The following is a 22,212-nucleotide window of genomic DNA, read 5'->3' on the forward strand; positions in this document are numbered from 1 at the left end:
CTGACAATCAGTGTAACAATCAATTCATTGTTCCAGACGTTATTATTATGTCTGCTGAACGGCTCACTGGAAGAACATTAGTGTTTTGTGCAGGCGATGAGTCACAATAACGTGGATGAAGTATGTTGACCAGACCACACACTAGAAGGTGAAGGGACGACGACGTTTCGACTTGAGAATGGTCCAGGACGGACCGAAACGTCGTCGTCCCTTCACCTTCTAGTGTGTGGTCTGGTCAACATTAGCGTTTTGTGTCTTGGACACATACCCGACTTGAAATTGGCCTTGGTCAGTGGTCTATTATGCCCCTTCCTATACTCAATTTTTCCAGTCTATCTCTCCATCTCCTCCCTCCCCACTCCTCCCCCATGTCTCCCCCTACCTATCTCACCCTCCATCCCGTTTCCTCCATTAATACTCCCTCCCTCAGTCCCCCTCTCCAGGAAGGAGAGCGTAGGAATATTATTAGTTTTAAACATTATCACATAAATATCAGCAATGTGAGTCTGCAATAATGTTACTGGATGGACGGAGAGAAGAGGAACAGGTTGGGGAGGCGGGAGGGATAAGTGGGGTAGACAGAAAAAGAGAGGTGGGAATGACAGGAGGAACAGACAGCAAAACAGAAGAGATAGGTGGGGGAAAGAGAAGGAGAGTGGGAGAGACAGGAGGGACAGATGAAGAGGACAGGAGGGGGCAGGTAGGTGACGCACATGAAAGAGTTACGGAGGAATAACAATGCAAGTCAATACGTAGGATGACTGGCACAATTTTTTTAATACAGATACATCCCATCATCTTCAATGCCTGATTCGACGCCCTCCTGAGGACCCGAAACCATTCCCTTTCCATGGACTGTCTCACAATCCTTAATTACAGACTTCCCACTAATATTTCCTCTTCCCCTCCATTCCAATAACCACTTTCCAATCCTGATATTCCTATCCCAATCCTGCTGTGACTGCTGCTATGCTCCCTGAAGCTTCTCCCGTACTTCCAACACTCTTTTCACCCACAGTCCTTAGTCAATTCTTCCCCCCTGACTGCAGACTAAAAGTTAAGAGACGGGGGTCCAGGAGGTGGAGTTCAACCCTCAGTACTAACAAATTTATCCACCCGAACACACTATCTTACCAACACACATATATGTAAAGCTAGACAAAAAGTCAACACATACACAGCATAAACACACTTGCGTCTCCACACGACACCAAACACACACACGTTTTCCCAGATAACACTCAGCCACACACCTGAAGCACAAGCACCCTCAGATGCCACTGGCCTTATGCCGTGCTGTTGGTGCATAACGGACACGTTATGCGGCTGTACTGCTGCCAGCCAGGTGTTGAGTAGTCACGTGAGAGGACGGGAGGCCGCCACTGGCTGGCACGCGGCCCACCACCTCACATGATGACGGCTCTGCCACTCAGGCTGCCACCCACCTGTCTGCACTCTCCACAATGATATTTATTGGTTTGGTGTCCTGGTTGTGGCCTATCAGCCGCGGGAGGCCTAGTGGCTTTACAAGAATATGCAATTTTATCTGCACTGACAACCCACTGCACCTTCTTTGCATGTAAATAAAGGAATACAAATATATTAAGGCCACCACAATAGCTTACTGACCCGCCAGCAATTGTATTTTAATCCTTAACATAAGTCAAGACTAAATACACACTGACTACACATACCGAGAAGTGTAGTACACTTCACGGAGCATAATACCTCTCTATATCATATATTTAATAATCTAATTAGATGTTATTGTTGATAATCTTCGATTCTACAGCTTGTGTAAATTGATCTGGTCATTTGAAAAATGTAGGGCTAATTACGGATATTTACAAATGGGAATTGTGTGGTATTTAAGAAACAAATAATTAGGGAGTTAAGACTGGCGCCTATAATTACAGAAGAGTCATAAGGCAGGTAGTATTGGTGCCCAGTCTCAAGACTATGAACTTGAACTGCATAAAACTCTGCTTAAGATTAACGATGACACTATCAAGTGACATAATAACCTGTTTCATAATCTTACTAATACTTCAATCAATGAGAATATTGGTAATGAGGAATGTAAATATTGTGAATTATATTGCATTACACAACGGTTATAAGGGGGGATGGGGGTAGTCTCATAGAAAACGATGTCAAGCGAGGAGGACTCTTGTAGATCTGTCACCCCACTCACGTGATCTCACTCCCACTCATATTGAATCGCCACTCTATGCTTTTAAATGACCATATCCGGCGCTTCGTTCCGTGTACCTTTAGGAAATTGTATCTTGCCTGTATCATCACAGTCGGTCCACAACCGAAAGGTCCCAGCATCCGCTTCCAAGAGGAAGGCTAATTGTTTGCCTTGTGTGAAATAAGAAATCAAACCAGTTACTTTCCATACCCAATGAGATCACGATAGCGTGATATAACAATGAGTTATAGCGCCGCGTGTGTCTGGGGTGACCCAGGACGCTGGTACCATCCCCCTTTCTGCTCCTTAGATTTTCTCAGCTACTTTAGGTTCACACGTCATAGTACCAGACTTGTAAAACTACTCTGCACGCTAACATGAACGTGTATCAGGTTTTCCCAAGGATTCATACACCAATACATTGAACTTCCCCTGTCTAGGCTGTGGGCAGAGAAGTAGTGGGGGAGTGGGCGGACGAGAAGGATGGTTTGGTTCAGCAAGAGGAAGAGGGAATTTAGCATGTGGATTGAAGAGCTGCCTTGCGACCTGTCTTGCATTAATCAACTCCGGGTTGCCTACAACACACACGCAGAGTGGTAGACGGTTGGAACAAGTGAGGAGGTGCTGCACGCAAAACCCGTCGGTAGTTTATAGCGTCATAGACAAAAAGAGTATTGGGAAGACGGGACACCACAAGTATAGCTCTCATCCTGTAACTACGCAGGTAATTACACTCAGGTGATCTCACACACACACGCACAGAACGATTGATACAAGGTCTCTAACCTCTTCTCTACCTCTTCTCTAACCCCCATTACCACCGCTGCTCCCTTCATCAATACTTCTCACCTTCGTTACAGACAGCTGCCGCTCGCCGTCTCTACCTTCGCCAATATAACAACTACTGCCTAATTCTAGTAACTAACATAGCTATTTTGAACGCTAATTATTATTATTATTGTTGTTTATAATTATCAAAGTTATTAAGAAGAGTCGTGGCTTATTCCACCAAGCCTAGAGTGTAAGATTTCAAAGAGAAGAAGTATTAATACTACACCAGAAAAAGCAAGACCCAATAAGGTGGCTGAAAACCAACACGTGTGAAATGAAAGTTACGACGTTTTGGCCCCGTCTTAAACCCTTTTCAAGTCCTGTCACGACTAGACAAGGGTCCGAGACGGACTGAAACATCGTTACTGTCCATTCACATGCTTCGGTTGGGTAATTTACTAAAATGATCTTCTCGGATCATGCCGTAAGAAAAACTTCAGGTTTTCCACAGTAAATGTTTTGACCACAAGCGAGTGACAGCCAGAGGTCTGCTGTGCTGCTCATGTCAAACGTGCGATTCAAATCTTTACTAAGAAAATATTAATTATGGAGCATTGTTATTTCGCCTCACCACCTCATACAGTCTCACACACACACACACACACACACACACACACGCGCGCCTTGCAGAGAGAAGGGAGTGAAATGCTCAGCTGTGTCAAGGGCACTGTGAGGCAGGCGTGGTCCTCACTGCTCCTGTTTACATCAACACCTTCAGTCATCACTATCTGTCTCCATCAACACCTTCAGTCATCACTACCTGTCTCCATAAACACCAGTCATCACTACCTGTCTCCATAAACACCTTCAGTCATCACTACCTGTCTCCATAAACACCAGTCATCACTACCTGTCTCCATCAACAACTACAGTCATCACTACCTGTCTCCATCAACACCTTCAGTCATCACTACCTGTCTCCATCAACACCTTCAGTCATCACTACCTGTCTCCATCAACACCTTCAGTCATCACTACCTGTCTCCATCAACACCTTCAGTCATCACTACCTGTCTCCATCAACACCAATCATCAGTACCTGTCTCCATCAACACTGTGAGGCAGGCGTGGTCCTCACTGCTCCTGTTTACATCAACACCTTCAGTCATCACTATCTGTCTCCATCAACACCTTCAGTCATCACTACCTGTCTCCATAAACACCAGTCATCACTACCTGTCTCCATAAACACCTTCAGTCATCACTACCTGTCTCCATAAACACCAGTCATCACTACCTGTCTCCATCAACAACTACAGTCATCACTACCTGTCTCCATCAACACCTTCAGTCATCACTACCTGTCTCCATCAACACCTTCAGTCATCACTACCTGTCTCCATCAACACCTTCAGTCATCACTACCTGTCTCCATCAACACCTTCAGTCATCACTACCTGTCTCCATCAACACCAATCATCAGTACCTGTCTCCATCAACACCAAGTCATCAGTTTCTCTGCATTGCATGACTTCCGCAGGCCTGTCGTTGATATACAAGTTTCGTAAAGCAGGAAGATACATTTTTTAACTTTTATAGGTGGTCTACGTATCTTGTTCCCGGTAATACATGGTGTGTTAATAAAACAAAGAAAACTTTAACACCTGCAATACGTGTATCTTGCACACACAAAATAATGATGACATAAAATATGAAACAAAAAGCTTAAACATAAATTATAACTCAATGACTCGACAACAAAATAATAAAGTACAAGAACACAAAACGTTACATTACCTTCACGACCCACAACTCTTACCGAACTAACTGAGCAGTTCAAGTACCTTTATTGAGACAACACAATACTTCTCGAAGGGGATAGAGTAGCTGAGGATATTTCTACCCCTCGACTGGAGCAGTTCAGTAAGATTAGTGTAGTTTTGACCTTCACAGACCAGCGTCCAAAAACGACTGAATAGTGGCATAGTTCGCCGGCACTTGACGTGACCTCCCTCCCCCCCCCTCCCCCCTGGAGCACGGGTGGCGTGATCCCAAACTACTTGACTGGGTAGTTACATGGTGAGCCATAGCAAAGGCACAGAATGAAAGTCACACACCAACGAACACATAATACTGTGAAAAATATAATAGTTTAATATCATAATACAGAATGATGTATACATGGTAAGGGTATACGAAGCCTTGAGTTGACGTGAAGTGTTCGATAGCCAAACCCCGAACACAGAGGGTTATCATGCGACACCGCCGCCGTGTTTACATAAACACGTCACAGGTAGATGGGATGTGGAAAATAGGTCTTCAGTCTCGTTTGTTTGGTCTAATGTTGCTCTTTTACCCATAAACCCTTGTTTGAGACACAATTGTCTTATCAGCTGAGCTAACGGCTGTCTCTCGTTACCTGGGGGGGGGGGGCAGTCGGCACTGACCACGACACTGGCCACGACACTGACCACGGCACACTGACCACGGCACTGACCACGGCACTGGCCATGGTCAGTGCTCACTGGCACTGAACAATCTCGCTGGCAGAACAATCAAGATCACGCTGTGATGAGGCCCTTCAACTTAATGATATTGCTTTCCTAATCTTCTGTGGCCTTTGGGAAGGTTGTGTCTATAGATTTTATTCCGAGTGTAATTGTTTGTGTCTGTTGGATGCCTTGCACGGTAGTGGAGAGAGAGAGAGAGAAGGGAACTATGAGGAGGAAGCGCCAAGCCATTAAGAGAGAGAGAGAGAGATATGAAACCCTCAGACAATTGCATTTCCAGGTATATTCCTTAATAAATACGTGCGTTTCTCAGTACCTTTCTCAATCAACAGCTTTATTTCTCAAAATATGAGTCCATCACCTTCATTCTTAAATTTCAGGAAGGAGTTATTTCCTGTAGTACACATAATATGTTCTCTGAAATCTCCCAGATATTATAGATAGAGCTATCTCTGCACTGTGTGGTCACCCTCTCTTTCTCCATTAACATTTGAATTAATTGAAAACGCCTTGTTCCAAAAAGTAATTTGATCTTAAGTGAACTTTTTAGAAGTGTGTAATCCACTTTGAATAAGCGAGTGAACATAGTTTTGGGCTTGTGTAGGTTACTTTATTTATAAGTGACGCAGATTCACTCCGGACGACTGGTCATATAGGCAGCTCAGCCAGTGTGTGTGTGTTGGGTCGCGCATCAGTTGGTGGGCGATCATGATTACATAATACAGTGGATGAAGAAGCAAATGTATATAAACCTCGGGTGAGCCAACATCCTTACAGAGGCTCCTCTGAACACGAGGCAACATGACACTGAAGGCACTGGTAAGCGCCCTCCACTCACTGGGTGGAGAGCTGCATGGGCGAGGTGCTGGAGGGAATCACTATAATGTGAAAAGGAAGATCACACGAACTGTTATACCATTATCAAGTTACAGGAATTGATAATGAGTCAGGACGGACGGAAACGTCGTCGTTTCTGCAATTCTTGATGTGTGGTTTGGTTCATCACACAATGTGTTGCCTCGATCTTATTCGATAAAATGAATTCCCTAACAAATGCTTCATAAATAACTTAGTCCTAGTAGTTTCTTGATAGATTGAGAGTTACTAAAAGGGCTCCTTTTTATATTATATCCATCATTTTGAAACAATGATAATGTTCACACCTAGAAAAAAAGATTATATTTGGTTTAATATTTTTGTTTTAACAATTCAAGTATTTTTATTTATTCTTTGATTAAGTTTGACTTTTTCTGCATCTTTTCCTATCTTTCACATTCGTTTCAGTCGATTAAAATATATATATAACTTAGGAAAAACGATGCCAAAATATGATTCCCAGAGCGTAGTCAGGAAGATTATTAACATGACGTTCCTGTACTCTGACAGACGCTGGTGATGGCGGTGGTGGTGTCAGCATGGTGCCACCTCGACCAGCCATGTGAGCATCAGCCTCGGTAACGGAGGCAGCATCCAGTATGGCAGCGACCACGGCTCATCACACCATTCCTCATCCTACGATGCACAAACACCAGCCCGGTCTTATGGCCCAGCTCCGCCCTACCATCCTGCTGTACCCGCCTGTGCTGCTCTCACTAACTCTTTCTTGTGCCTCGAAGACGAGGAATACCCTGAGTACGAGGTCAAGAACGCCATCGAGAACCACTTGGACAAGTTCAATTCTCTTTACGCTGACGTGGCGGAGCTTGACACCAAGGTCTCTGTAGAGCGTCCCAATACCTTATACGAGGAGACTTACCTCTGTCCCTCAGAGACCTCTTACATCCGCCCACTTCGTGCTCAGAACACCGACGGCAATTGGCGCGTCATCGTCAATGGCATCAATGTCCATTACAAGACTTACACACAGACCGCCCGCATCGAGGAGTGTCTCACCGCTGGCAAAGACTGTCCTCTGGTGCCTCAGTGCTACGAGTCCAAGTGCCTACAGAAGTCCATCTACCACCGCTTCCTCGTCTACGACCCCTATGATCAGTACTTCCCCTTCGCCATCGAGACCTTCAAGCTGCCCGCCAGCTGCGCCTGTCTCCTGGGCGCCTACACCATTTACCACTAAACGTCTTATTCCACGAATAACTAGTATTTAATACTGAATCTAAACATTGAATGTGACATTAACGCTGTGTCCCACACCTCATGACTATGTCCTTTTGTAACTCCTATATTAGGTGATATCCAGTCCCTGTGGGACTAGATATCATGTGGTGGTTCGTGAAGAAAGCAGTTCTCTAGTCCTCCAACGTATCTGCATCGTCATTCGCTGTTGTGCATTATACTCAATAAACCTGGATACGAGCATCATAAGTACTTAATTCACTCATTTCAGCCACATTGTCATTTATGTGACTGAGGAAATAATTATCAACAAATATTGTTTTCTTTTTTAGTGAATAATAATGATATTTTATGAGCATTATATTTTAAATTAAAAAAATCTTGCATCGTATAAATAATGAGAGATGCAACGGCAATTTGATTAATGTATCTCTACCACTGGAAACGTTTTCCATGATAAAGCTACAGAGGATACTTTTACACGAACAAAAACGAAAAGAACACCAATGTAATGATTGAATAGGACAGAATCACTGTAAATAATGGCTTCTTGAACGGCTTTAAGTATAATTCAGATGAGAAGATCCTAGTAATTCAAGCAATTCTAAGTAAACTCATAACAATTCAGGAAGTATATCAACATGCTGGCAGGTAAGCAAGCATTAGCACTGGTTATAATAACCGACACTGCTGACCATATCTGCATTCCCTGCATATTGTGACCACCTCGCATGCTGGCTCTCATTGCACATAGTGACGTTTGTAAGCAAAATAGGCTGCCAGCTGACGTCCACGAGAAAGGTTAGAAAACTGCGACTGCTAAAATGCTCTAGGTCCTAGAGCCTAGGTCCTTAATGTCCTAGAGCCTAGGATAATACCGTGTCTGTTCAGGGTCGTGCATGACCGAGGTGCTAACGAGTAAATAACAATCTTCAAGTCACACACACACACACAGATAAAACCGTCTGCCATATAATATAATTACCACTATTCTCGGCATTCCTGTCCAACGTCATACTTAATAGTTAGACAAAATCATGGACAGGGCCACGAATCTACATGTAGTGAGAATGCTCCCGATTCAACGCCGTATATTCACTCTCCAACACAGAGTACATGCTCCACAATTAGCTTTTCCTGCAGCTCACTCCATAAAAGATAACGCACTTCGGTTAGGGTTAGGTTAGGCTCATTTTTCTTTGCTTATAGGCCTTCTTAGGTAAGGTTAGAATTTAGGTTAGGTTAAGTTAGGTTGGGACTTACGCTCTCGGCATTTCTGTGGGTAAATCCGCGAAGCAGCCCACAAGACCGGAACAGTCCATCAGTGGGTCAAAATACCTGAACATGTGAAGCCTTTCTCAAGCTCCCACTTCCTTTAGCACTAGACGAAGGCCTGCAAGAGGGAGGTGCTCTGATATATAAGATCTTTATGAAACGATGGCTACTGTATGTATTGGCTACAGTAGCCTTAACAACATTTCTCACAATTCTAAGGTACTGAATAAGATTGGATGATCTGCAAGAGATTCAAAATTTAGCGTCATTCATAGCACTATATGGTTCCATAATGATTATCTCGTTGAAAGCAACTATTTTATAATTTATTCTCAACTCAGTTTCACAGTGTCTAAGCCATATCTGGAGGTACATTCTACACAGTCGCGACTTCCTCCTTCAGGCAATAACTCTTCCTGAACCTCTTCTTTCATGGCGGAACCTGAACCTTTTCTTCCACGGCTGAACTATATGTAAGAGAGGTATACTGCAGCCAAGATATAACCACATACATAGAAGCCGAAAATACTCCTTAACTTTCATCTCTGTTTATGACCGCAAGGGTGTGGTTTAGCTTCCCATATTCCTTAATACTTTGTTTTTTAACGACTAGAGAATAGTTTTAGCTTGCACTTCAGTGGGTCACCTGAGCGAACTTGAGCGTTATGCATTGCAACCGAGTTTCAACACGTTTAAGCTACTAAACGTGATATTTCGAGAACTTGGCTCGTTTTTTCCACCCATTAACATAAATCTAATTGTTTGCCTTTATATTATTCTTAAGAGACTTCAAGTCATTGCTTAAGTCAGGGTTGTTGCCCGTGAGTTTATTTAATATCATAAAGTTGTTCAAATTGACACATCGTAAATAAAAGGTTAATTCAGTGTCAATTTTCTTGTTGGTCATTTACTCAGTGATCCTCATTAGTGAATTTATTCCATGCTATTTGACATACATACACAGACACACACAACTGGGTGAATACACACACACACACACACACACACTCTCTCTCTCTCTCTCTCTCTCTCTCTGACCGTCACCACAAACAACCGCATTTAGTGGACTAAGATCTTCTTAGCCTTACCTGTGTAAAGCTGTCAAACATATTTGCATTTTTGTCCATTTTCATGTTGACTTTCCCTTCCAACATTTCATTGCATATTTAAATAATTCTAAAAAAATACGTTTTCACTGCAGAGTTTGATAAAAATAAATAAATATTTACCCTCGTGTTATAATATCCCTGTGAGCTTCCTCTTCATAATTACGTAACCTTAGTATACATTAATTTATAGTATGAAGTTTGGTTGAGAAGGGAATCAATAGTTTAACACATTGTACCTTGTTCATCAGCACCCTCTCAAGACACTATACTTCACAAGCCTTCACACCATAATACCAGACTCTCGTTATCAGTGATTGTGATTTATCTTCAGAAATCGTATTGAGTTGGGCTGTGTTTTAGGTAGAATATGTATTATCCACGATATATGACGTTTGGGTTTGGGAGTTATAAATTACTACTGCTTGGAAGGGAGAGAATGAGAGAGAATGAGAGAGAATGAGAGAGAATGAGAGAGAATGAGAGAGAATGAGAGAGAGAGAGAGAGAGAGAGAGAGAGAGAGAGAGAGAGAGAGAGAGAGAGAGAGAGAGAGAGAGAGAGAGAGAGAGAGAGAGAGAGAGAGAGAGAGAGAGAGAGAGAGAGAGGGAGAGAGAGAGAGAGAGAGAGAGACGGAGAGAGAGAGAGAGAGAGAGAGAGAGAGAGAGAGAGAGAGAGAGAGAGAGAGAGAGAGAGAGAGAGAGAGAGAGAGAGAGAGAGAGAGAGAGAGGGAGAGAGAGAGAGAGAGAGAGAGAGAGGGAGAGAGAGAGAGAGAGAGAGAGAGAGAGAGAGAGAGAGAGAGAGAGAGAGAGAGAGAGAGAGAGAGAGAGAGAGAGAGAGAGAGAGAGAGAGAGAGAGAGAGAGAGAGATATTCCCTGGAGTTAAGGAACTGTTGATGAAGTTGCATGCTAGAGAGGGTCAGTAGTATGACCTTGAAGGTAAGGGGGAAAGGGGCACCTCGATACAAGCCTTAAACATATATATAGTATATACTAAGGTTTTCTCTCCCGGTCAAAACCAATTGCAGTCCACTGATCATTGTAAATACCTCAACTCCCTTCTTAAGGTTCCAGGTTCATTGGTGGCATTGTTGAGCAGTTGTTCCCTGACTCCGTAACATTCCTCGCGGTCTGATGCATAGCAATGTCAACAAGAGCTGCTTGAGAGAAAGGGAAGCTCTCCTCCTCGTTGCACACGCATTGATCCACCGGTGATCGCCTTGGCTGTGGCTATGTGTACGGCACCGATGGTTTTGTTTACACAAGAGGTAGGGCTGGTATCACTGCTGTGTGATTTATTTGTTGTTTCTGCGTTTGATGGTGTTTTTGCTGTTATTGTTTTGATTTTCATGTTGTCAGTTTGTTTTTGCTGTTGGTGCTGGTGACGGTGGTTGTGAGTGTGTGAGTTTTTCCACTTCGCTATATTTCATGTTTGTTGTTGATGTGTGAAGGGTTCTCTGCCTGGGAAATGGAAACAAAGAAACCAGATATCAACTACATAATGTAGTAATTAGCACGTCCGATTCTAGGTGGGATCTGGGATTCGTGATTACTAAGTTATCTGTAACGAAGTAAATAATGGATAAGTGTATGAAATAGAGCCAATAACTTAATAGGATTTATATCGGTAGTAATGGAAATTATGCTCTAATCCTTTTAATTGACATTACTCAGATAAGAACCCCACATGGCTTATGTGGTTCAACTTCTACTATAGGTTACATTTACTTTTTCCAGAAAGTGTTTTGATATTCCCAAGCATTAGGAATCTTCCTTGTGATGAGAGCTTCAGAAAGCTAACTTTACGTCCGGCGCAAAAACAAGAAAAACATTACTGAAATATACCAGTGAAAAAGATGGTTAATATTGGAGATATAAAAGGGGCCCATACATTACCAACTCAAGACTGAACTTAAAAGAGTGAATTAAAATTAGAAAAGTTTAGAATTATAAAATAAATAGCTAAGAAATTGTTGGGAAATAGGAATATAGATGTATTCACCTAGTTGTACTTGCGGGGGTTGAGCTCTGGCTCTTTCGGACCGCCTTTTCCAAATATATGGAACCATTTATGAAGTGGCATCATAGGCGCAAATACAATGGGTAGGTTTACAGCCAGTTGGACAAAGCTGCGAATGAGAATAATTTAGTATAAATTGGGCTTGCCTTGCATAAGCCCCGAGGCCTTCAGCTTTCTGTTCGTTACTCCCATGATCTTATTTAATAATAATATCATAATTTTTATACATCACTTAAGTATACTGGTTTATCATCCTCATCACACATACACACACACTACTCGCCATTCACGCAGTTGTACTGATGTTCTTACTGTCTGTATCGTCCAATAAAACCTCAACCATCAAACAACATAACAACACAGATATGGATTATTATTTTAACTGAAATTATAATAACTCTACGTCAGCAGACAGTTGCCAAACAAACTTGTTTTATATGACGACTGAAATAACAACCATTTCTGAAACTATCATCGCAGCCGCAGTCAAGGGTAAACAACACTATCAAGGTCCCAGACCTTACGACATGGCCACCTAGAGGACCTCCATGACATGGTCACCAAGAGGACCTCCATGACATGGCCACCAAGAGGACCTCCATGACATGGTCACCAAGAGGACCTCCATGACATGGCCAACAAGAGGACCTCCATGACATGGTCACCAAGAGGACCTCCATGACATGGCCTCCAAGAGGACCTCCATGACATGGCCTCCAAGAGGACCTCACCTACCTCTTTCACAGACCTCAACTTAGCCTTAATTCTTCCCAAAGTAGCTGCTGTTAACTCCCCTTTACTGCCACCACCAACTGCCGCCTTCAACACGCCTCAACCACCACTACCACTACTACTAATACTCAATGTAATAGGTTCGAACCCTCATCACGGCTCCTGTGGATTTGTTCTTTGATATGTCACGTTAATGTGATTTCTCTGTGTACTAACATCACTATCATCAACACCACCACCATCATACACTATAACACCATCAGATCACCACCACTGCCACCACACACCTCCTTCACCCACAAATACAACCACAACCACTATCACTACGACCTACAACCTCCACCACTAACACCACAACTACCATCACTAACACTACAACCACCACTACTAACACCACCACTAACACTACCCAAGAATACCGGGTGATCTCACCACATCTCCCGGTATTATTTCAGCACTTCCCCTGAGTCGACAAAAATCAACCCAAGGTCAGTGTCAGTTGTTGAGGTGGAAGATGTCTGAGTGAACAGTCGGAGCTCTGGAGGTCACAGTGCTTCGGGAGGTCACAGTGCTTCAGGAGGTCACAGTGCTTCGGGAGGTCACAGTGCTTCAGGTCACAGTGCTTCGTGAGGTCACAGTGCTTCGGGAGGTCATAGTGCTTCGTGAGGTCACAGTGCTTCAGGAGGTCACAGTGCTTCGGGAGGTCACAGTGCTTCAGGAGGTCACAGTGCTTCGGGAGGTCACAGTGCTTCGGGAGGTCACAGTGCTTCGGGAGGTCACAGTACTTCGTGAGGTCACAGTGCTTCGGGAGGTCACAGTGCTTCGTGAGGTCACAGTGCTTCGGGAGGTCACAGTGCTTCGGGAGGTCACAGTGCTTCGGAAGGTCACAGTGGTGATGTTGATTATGGTGCTTACCAGTCAATGTTTACGGGGGATTGATCGATGAAGATTAAACCACCCCAAGAGGTGACACTATCAAACTGAAGTTCTTGGGACCCGCCTTTCCAGCGCCCCAGTTGTCTGATGCGACGACGCCCGGCCATTTTTTTCTATCGTATCTACTTTTAAAATTATAAATAATGTTCGATTCTACAATATCTCTCTCTCTCTCTCTCTCTCTCTCTCTCTCTCTCTCTCTCTCTCTCTCTCTCTCTCTCTCTCTCTCTCTCTCTCTCTCTCTCTCTCTCTCTCTCTCTCTTTTTCTCTGTTACTGCTTACGTCTTTCTTTGTCCCTGTCTCTGCCTTTGTCTGTCTGCCTGTCCGTCTGTCTATCTCTCTGACTCTTTTTAACACCTGCTTTACCGCAGTCCCACCTCCAGTTCACTTATTCTGTCTCACCAACCACATAATTCACACCGTGAAACGCGCCAGTCTCAAAAACACCTAATAATCCCGGTAATTGCTTCAAAGACGCTTATAATTATTGTGTGGCTATGTGGTTTCTGTTCGCACGGAGGACCTTCTGTAGTCATTATTTTTATAATGATCACTTCGAGGGAAATCGTGATGAGATGTTTGATCCTCATTTGGGCCGCACCCTACCCTGTACTGAACACAGGTTACATCTGTATCTTCTTAGAGACACTTACCCCCGTCTGTAAATCCCTGTCTACGCTTGTTCACTTCTAGAAATACCTAAAAACACACGCTAACTTTTCGGCATGGCTGCTCAGACACGGAAAAAGGTGAAATGTGAGCAGTTTCGTCATAATATTTTGCCCCTTCCTCATAGCCAAGTCAAAACTTTCAGCCTAACATCAATATATTATCACTAGTTCACCATCGTAAATAAACTTGGCTAACTATCATTCACTTGGCGAAATTAACCTCTATTAATGTTAATACATCAAGTAAAACACAATTAAACCATCAACTGTGACGTTAGATGTGGGTAGTGTTGCTTTAATTAGCTGGAGACTTTCACACCGACGGCCCAGTATGGCAGCCAGCAAGGCAAGCTGGAGGTTTTGGCGGAAGGGTGAGGAGCAGGTGATGGCATTGTCGTCACTGACAATTGGAGCTGAGCCTTCTTAGTCCAATGTACAAAAATTGTGTCAAATTTCAAGTGACAGTCATGGAAATACAGACAATAAATCACAATATCGTGGCTGAAAGCTAGACACCCAACCCACACATCTAAAAATAAAGGTGACGACGTTTTGGTCCGTCCTGGATCATTATCAAGTCTTGGATGGACCGAAACGTCGTCACTCACTTTATTCTCGGGTGTGGGCAGGGTGTCATTGGAATATACGTGACCTTCACGATGGTCAAATTCACATTTCTAATTACACCTCGGAAACTAAAAGAACCACATACTTCCGGTTTGTTCCAGATGAACTAAACAAATATTTATGTAAGTCATGGTATCTAATGATCTCGTATATTTTTATTTCAAGCAATATATTGCAATTATTTGGCCATCATTGCCGCCACCACCACAAGCCTGAACCTTCAATCGAGTACCTTGAGGCTTCGGTACTTGGAGCAGTTAGAGTTCCCGGAAATTACATTTGATGATAAACCTTCGGAATTTAATTTTCAATTTTCTTAATATCTTCTCAGAGTGATTTGTGATTGTATAGGGCAATGATTTATTTTTATTTAATATGTTAAATTGTTTGTTTTCTTGTGAGTCTCTAAAATTCCCGTGTGTAGACCACATATTTATGAATAATATAGGAATTATATTTTATATATGCCAGCATTTTTAATCTTGAAAACTCTCGCATTCTGTTGGCGTCATAAAGAAACAGGTAAATACATTAACTTTGTTTTTATTTTATTTTTATTTTTTTAATCTCGAAAAATAAAAACTAACAGATTCCCATTGATTATTAACTTTAAATGTTACAAGAAAGGGACTTTTGACAAGCATAAATAATTTTTGTAAAACTAAAACACCGTAAAGATTATGACAAAAACATGGCGACACTTCACCATGTGCACATGACACTTATATATACGAATTTAGATAGTACTGTGCAACACTAACGTCTATAATTTTATAGCATAGATCAGCTAAAAGGAACTTGTGTCCATCTATAGGGTGCAGAAAACAAGGAAGGAAGGAATTATCAGGGGGAAAGTGTAAAGCCATTATGACAGTATAGAATTTGGAAGGGGTCAAGATAAGAATTTGGGATGGGACGGGGGGGAAGGAATGGTGCTCAACCACTTTGAGGGTTAGGGATTGAACGCAGTCCTGTATGAAGCGAGACCGTCGCTCTACTGTCCTGCCCAAGTGGTCGGGCACCACTAGGGAACTGGACGGGAACTGAGGAACAGTTCCCGTCCAGTTCAGGGCAGAACAGAACTGTCTCCCGAGTTCCCAACAGAACAGGGCAGACAAGGAACTGAGATAAGTAATGGGCACGGATAAAGAAAAGTATTGTTTTAGCAGCATAGACTTGTAATCTACTTATATGTTAAAACAAACTAGGTTTCTACTTATTATCTGTTAAAATGATGATACATCTGACTTTACAATTCTGCTCTTTATATGATGCTTAAAAGAAAATTAATGCTAAAAGGTTTGCTAGTCTATGAAAATTTAATTGATTTTAATGCTGTATTACAGTGTTACTGTATAACTTTATTAATGCATTTCAGTATCTCTGTATTACTGTAACATTGTATTACTATATCTCTGTATAAATGTACTACTGTATTTTTAATCATGGCACAAACTGTATCTCTGTACTGTCTGCCGAGTCCCTCCCCCAAGTGATGACGAGACATGGAGACGTTGTGACAGAGAGGTCACCACCCTACCTCTATTCACCTTCCTGTCTCCTGAAAGGTACCGTAATATATCAGTGCTCCCTCATGTAGTGAGTACCTATGTTTTTTCAGTGCTTAAATTAGGATACTAAGAGAAGTCATAAATAATCGTAATCCATTATTTTATTTGAGTATTTTTATAATATTTGCGATTACATATAACGGAAAACTTAACACAGCTAATTGTAACAACGCAAAAATGAGAATGTAAGCTGAGAGCTCATTGTAATGGAAACATAAAGACATCAACAACCAACAAATGCATATATTGAAATTATCGAACTGCATTCTTCACGTATTTCGATGTTTGTAGTGATCAGAGGCGGAGTCCTGCTCCACCTGCCCCAACGCCACAGGGAACCTCTTGCTTAGCGTGAGTGGCTAAACTTGTTGAAAGACTTTAAATTATTTTTGGCCTAACGTACATTATTTCTAACATGTGGAGAAGTATTTGAATGTCCTTAGTGGTCGATGGTAGATGCGTCCAGGAGACAGGCGCAGCTGGCGGGCAGCTTGAAGGTCTCGATGGCGAAGGGGAAGTACTGATCATAGGGGTCGTAGACGAGGAAGCGGTGGTAGATGGACTTCTGAAGGCACTTGGACTCGTAACACTCAGGCACCAGGGGACAGGCCTGGCCAGATTTCAGGCACTCTTCTATACGGGTACTTTGTGTGAGAGTCACGTAATGTGCCTTAATGTTGTTGACGATGACCCGCCACTTGCCCTCAGTGTTCTCGGCACGCAGAGGTCCTGACGTAGGCGGTTTCTGATGGGCAGAGGTAAGTCTCCTCCTTCAGGGTCTTAGGACGATCAACGGAGAGTTCTGTATTCAGGTCTTCTACTTCAGCATAGAGTAGAGAGTACTTTTTCATAGTTGTTCTCAACAGCGTGTTTTATCTGGTAGGTGGGGTACTGGGAGTCCTTCGAGGCACCAGGACTTGCTGGTGTTGCCGGCGCAGGCGGGGAGTGCGGGGCCGTTAAGTGAGAAACTGAGGAGAGGAGATCCTTGGGTGAGAAGAATAAGCTTGTGGGAGGGACGTACGAAAAGACGACTCGCGCTTCTGTATAGAGTCTGGGGATGCTTCAGGTGATAATGGCGTAGTCGGAAGGAATCGTTGTTGTTTCCTGGGAAGGTGACGAGTGCTCTGAAGTTGTTGTAGACGAGGCGGTTGTTTCTTGCGTCTCAGATGTTGAAGGACTTGGTGAAGTTGATGATGGCTGGGCGGTGGTTGTGGGCGGGTGGGGCCCAGAAGGCTCCGTCAAGTTTGTGGGTTGGGTGTTAGGAGAGGGTGTTGTAGGGGCTAACGTAGAGGAGTCTGGTGAGGAAGTGCTTGACGGGGGAGGTGAAGCTGCTGGTGTAGAGGAGTCTGGTGAGGAGGTGCTTGATGGGGGAGGTGAAGCTGCTGGTGTAGAGGAGTTTGGTGAGGAAGTGCTTGATGGGGGAGGTGAAGCTGCTGGTGTAGAGGAGCCGGGTGAGGAGGTGCTTAATGGGGAAGGTGAAGCTGCTGGTGTAGAGGAGCCGGGTGAGGAAGATCGAAAATCGTAGACCACCCGAGAATTTACGTGCGAGGTAATGGAAGCCGTTGCCATGGCAACGCCCATTAAAATCACCTAAAACAATTACATTATCGACTATCAACAAAAATAGGGAGCGACATTTATGAAATGGTGATTTATCAGAACTTTAAATGTTTAGTTTAAAATAGATAATTATAGGAATAATTATGTAACAGTAATCAATAACATCAGCACTATATGAATTATTCAATAAATATTTATAAATATATATGAATTAATCGATATTTACAAATTTATATGAATTACACAATATTAATAAATATAAATAATTAATTTATCATCTATTGTTATTTTAACACTATGGACAGGTGACTATAAACACAATGATACAGCGCATATATTCAACTAAATGGATATTTACAACTACGTGATATCTCATATTAATACGATACAAGTTTGTAAGTGACTGACGAGAGTAGAGAGAGCCATGGTGTGTGTAGTGGTCTCCGGAGGAGCAGGTGGGAACACTGTTGCTCTCAACGCCCCAGCCCCGTCTTATATAGTGAATGCTAATGACGCTCTCACTATTACCCTAAGATTACTTAATCATGAGCCGTTTTGGCGGGTCCTAAGGCGCTAGGGGTCACTTTGGTGTGTCCTGCAGAGTTGGAGGTAAGTTGGTGAATCCTACAGCGCTGGGGATCACTTTGTTGGGGCCTACGGCGCTGGGGATCACTTTGGCAGGTCCTACGGCGCTGGGGGTCACTTTAGCCGGTCCTACGGCGCTGGGGGTCACTTTGGTGGGGTCCTACGGCGCTTGGGGTCACTTTGGCGGGTCCTACTGCGCTGAGGGTCACTTTAGCCGGTTCTACGGCGCTGGGGGTCACTTTGGTGGGGGTCCTACGGCGCTGGGGGTCACTTTGGTGGGGGTCCTACGGCGCTTGGGGTCACTTTGGCGGGTCCTGCAGATTTGAAGGTAAGTTGGTGGGTCTTTCTAAATTTTAGTGTATAATTTCGGCTATTTGACTGTTTTGGTTTGTCCTGAGGAATCCAAGGGGCTGTTTCAGTGCAATGGAAGAGAATGCCTCTTTTAGCGTTTGATTTGATGTGTCTGTTATCGCTCCAGCGCTTGAGCTGCTTTGCTGATTATGATTAATATTAAATTTATGCTATATCACGCAGAATTTTGGAGTGCCATGGGCAAAAATACTGGAGGGCCTGGTGCCAAATCAACACAGTAAAATAACAACATACTGGAGTGAACGATATGGAAGAAAATGCAGAATAGAACCAATGAAGAGCAAAGGTGCCATAGGTGCAATCAGAGAACACTGTATAAACATCAGAGGTCCACGGTTGTTCAACATCTTCCCAGCGAATATACGAAATATTGCCGGAACAACCGTGGACATCTTCAAGAGAAAACTGGATAATTTCCTCCAAGGAGTGCCAGACCAACCGGGCAGTGGTGGATATGAGGGTCTGCGGGTCGCTCCAAGCAACAGCCTGGTGGACCAGGCTCTCACAAGTCAAGCCTGGCCTCGGGCCGGGCTTGGGGAGTAGAAGAACTCCCAGAACCCCATCAACCAGGTATCAAGCAGATGGTTAGGTTACAAAAAAACTTTTTCCAAAATTTTCTGAGGTTACTTTATAAACTTCGCTAATTTGAACGATAAACCTGAGATGATCTAAGAAGGCTCTCCAGCCTTCCTAGATCATCTTTACGCCAGGGTTGTTTAAAGAAGTCAAAACGAATCATAAGTAACGCTTAGGATTTTCAAGCATGTCTCTCATTTAACATTAAGCGCATTTCAGAGCTCCTTGATTTATTTTGGGTGATATTTTATATTGCCTTTATGTATTTTTATAATTATCATTTTTGATAATTATAAATTATCATCGATTATCATCTTTTTGTTTTGATTATCATCGTTATGTTTATTTCCATGTTATTATTGTTGATTTTTAGCAGTACTAACTTGAGTACACCTTTCATTATCATCATTACCGTCACAATCATCACAGTAATCATTATTATCATTATCATAGTCATCACAATCATTATCATCAATATCGATCTAATTATCATCATCATTATAATTCTAATCATCATTATCATCACAATAATCATCATCATGGTCTTCACTATTGTTATTATCAGTATGATCATCCTCATCATCATCTTTACAATTATTATCAGAATTTTCATCATCATTGTCATTATTATCAACTTAATCACCACAGTCATCATTATCATCACAATCATCATTATCATCGCAATTATTATTATCATCATTGCTATTTTAATAATTATAATTCAGCAGGTTGTGGAGATCATTTAGTCCTCTAAACGTTTAAATGACTTATTCTTGTTTGAAAGTCAAAAATACTTAATAACGTAACAAATTCAAGTCCAAGGGTAAGTTCAAGTCCCACTCATTCAACCTGGTCCAAGGAGTAAATTGAAGTCCCACTCATTCAACCTGGTCCAAGGGGTAAGTTCAAGTCCCACTCATTGAACCTGATCCAAGGGGTAAGTTCAAGTCCGGTTCACTGAAACTGGTCTAAGGGCAAGTTCAAGTCCAACTCACTGCAGAGAACATGTATATTTAAGATCCATGACCAGAGAGGAAAACAAAAGGCCACGAGCAAGCTATATTTCACATTATAATGTTCACTATGGAACTCTGTAGTATTTAAATAAATAATTTCATCATTATTTTATATCAGAACGAGCTGAATTTATTAATTTATTTAAGTTGTCAGGCGCCAGGTGAATACACACACACACACCACCCTGGCAACAGTGGGTTGTGGGGTTGTGGTGGAGCCGCAGGTGAGAGAACAGCTGAGAAAAATTACCATCAAACTCCCTGGCGTCAGTTTCACTCATCAGTCGTTTCTGAAATATTACTTTAATAAGACTTAAGTGAAATCCTCAGATTAGGCAAAATTGGAATTAAATTTTGTCAATAAAGATGTTAATAATAATAAGTCTGAAATATTTAGCCATGAGTCTTAATTGTTCCCCTTCTCTTCTGCATAATATACGAGTTATTTATTTCCGTTTTATCTATTCGTATTACGGTCTGTGTATGTTTTTTTTTTTGAGATATATACAAGAGTTGTTACATTCTTGTACAGCCACTAGTACGCGTAGCGTTTCGGGCAAGTCCTTAATCCTATGGTCAATGGAATACGATCCCCTGCCGCGAAGAATCGTTTTTTCATCCAAGTACACATTTTACTGTTGCGTTAAACAGAGGCTACATTTAAGGAATTGCGCCCAGTAAATCCTCCCCGGCCAGGATACGAACCCATGACATAGCGCTCGCGGAACGCCAGGCGAGTGTCTTACCACTACACCACGGAGACTGCTAATGTATGCAGTATTCATTTATTTGAATGTATTGCAGATTCATTTATTTATTATACACCCCCATGCCCCATCCCGTGGTGTATATGTGTACTTGTTGTTGTCTAGCTTAACGCCACTTTAAGGGTGAAGTTCCCAGCTTGACACTACTTCCGGGGTGTAATTCTTCAACTTGACACCACTTCAAGGGTGGAGTCCCTCCAGGTTAACTCAGCATGTGTATGCCTGTCACAATGACACCTCTACACGGGTGTATGTGAGCCCCCAGACTGACACCACTGAGAGTGTGGTTCACCGGCCTGGCGGTACTCTGGTGGCGGGACGTGAGAGCTGGACATGGAACAATGAGCCAGTAATTACTTTTTAAGGTTTTGTCTGCCGAACTTGACCACTAGACCATCTGCTATGTATTCACCTAGTTGTATTCACCTAGTTGTATTCATCTAGTTGTGCTTGCGGGGGTTGAGTTCTGCTCTTTCGGCCCGCCTCTCAACTGTCAATCAACTGTTACTAACTACTAACAATTTTTTTTTCCAAACACTCACACACACGCACACACACCCAGGATGCAACCCGTAGCAGCTGTCTAACTCCCAGGTACCTATTTACTGCTAGGTAACAGGGGCATCAGGGTGAAGTACACTGCCCATTTGTTTTTTCGCCAGCTGCCGGGATCGAACCCTGGTCCCTAGGTTCACAAGTCTAGAGCGCTATCCACTCTGCCAGCCAGTTCCCTAGACGTGTGTGTACGTACCTAATTGTACTCGCCTAGTTGTGCTTGCGGAGGTTGAGCTTTGTCTCTTTGGTCTCGCCTCTCAACTGTCAATCAACTGGTGTACAGGTTCCTGAGCCTATT

General features: G+C 42.9%; 1 protein-coding gene and 2 pseudogenes across 2 annotated transcripts in view; 1 reads left to right on the forward strand and 2 right to left on the reverse strand.

The window, feature by feature from the left end:
- The window catches only part of LOC123768853 (neurotrophin 1-like), a 28,583-nt gene extending 23,658 nt beyond the window's left edge, over positions 1–4,925 (reverse strand). For both annotated transcript variants that reach the window (XM_045759643.2, XM_069316402.1), the window contains exon 1: positions 4,810–4,925. The gene's annotated coding sequence lies outside the window, so the exon portion shown is untranslated. The remainder of the gene's footprint in view (positions 1–4,809) is intronic.
- Positions 515–7,844, forward strand: LOC123768851 (neurotrophin 1-like; annotated as a pseudogene).
- Positions 7,845–16,228: 8,384 nt separating this feature from the next.
- LOC123768798 (neurotrophin 1-like) lies at positions 16,229–18,052 on the reverse strand (annotated as a pseudogene).
- Positions 18,053–22,212: the final 4,160 nt, after the last annotated feature.

This window comes from Procambarus clarkii, chromosome 83 (genome assembly GCF_040958095.1).
Source record: "Procambarus clarkii isolate CNS0578487 chromosome 83, FALCON_Pclarkii_2.0, whole genome shotgun sequence".
Lineage (NCBI taxonomy): Eukaryota > Metazoa > Arthropoda > Malacostraca > Decapoda > Cambaridae > Procambarus > Procambarus clarkii.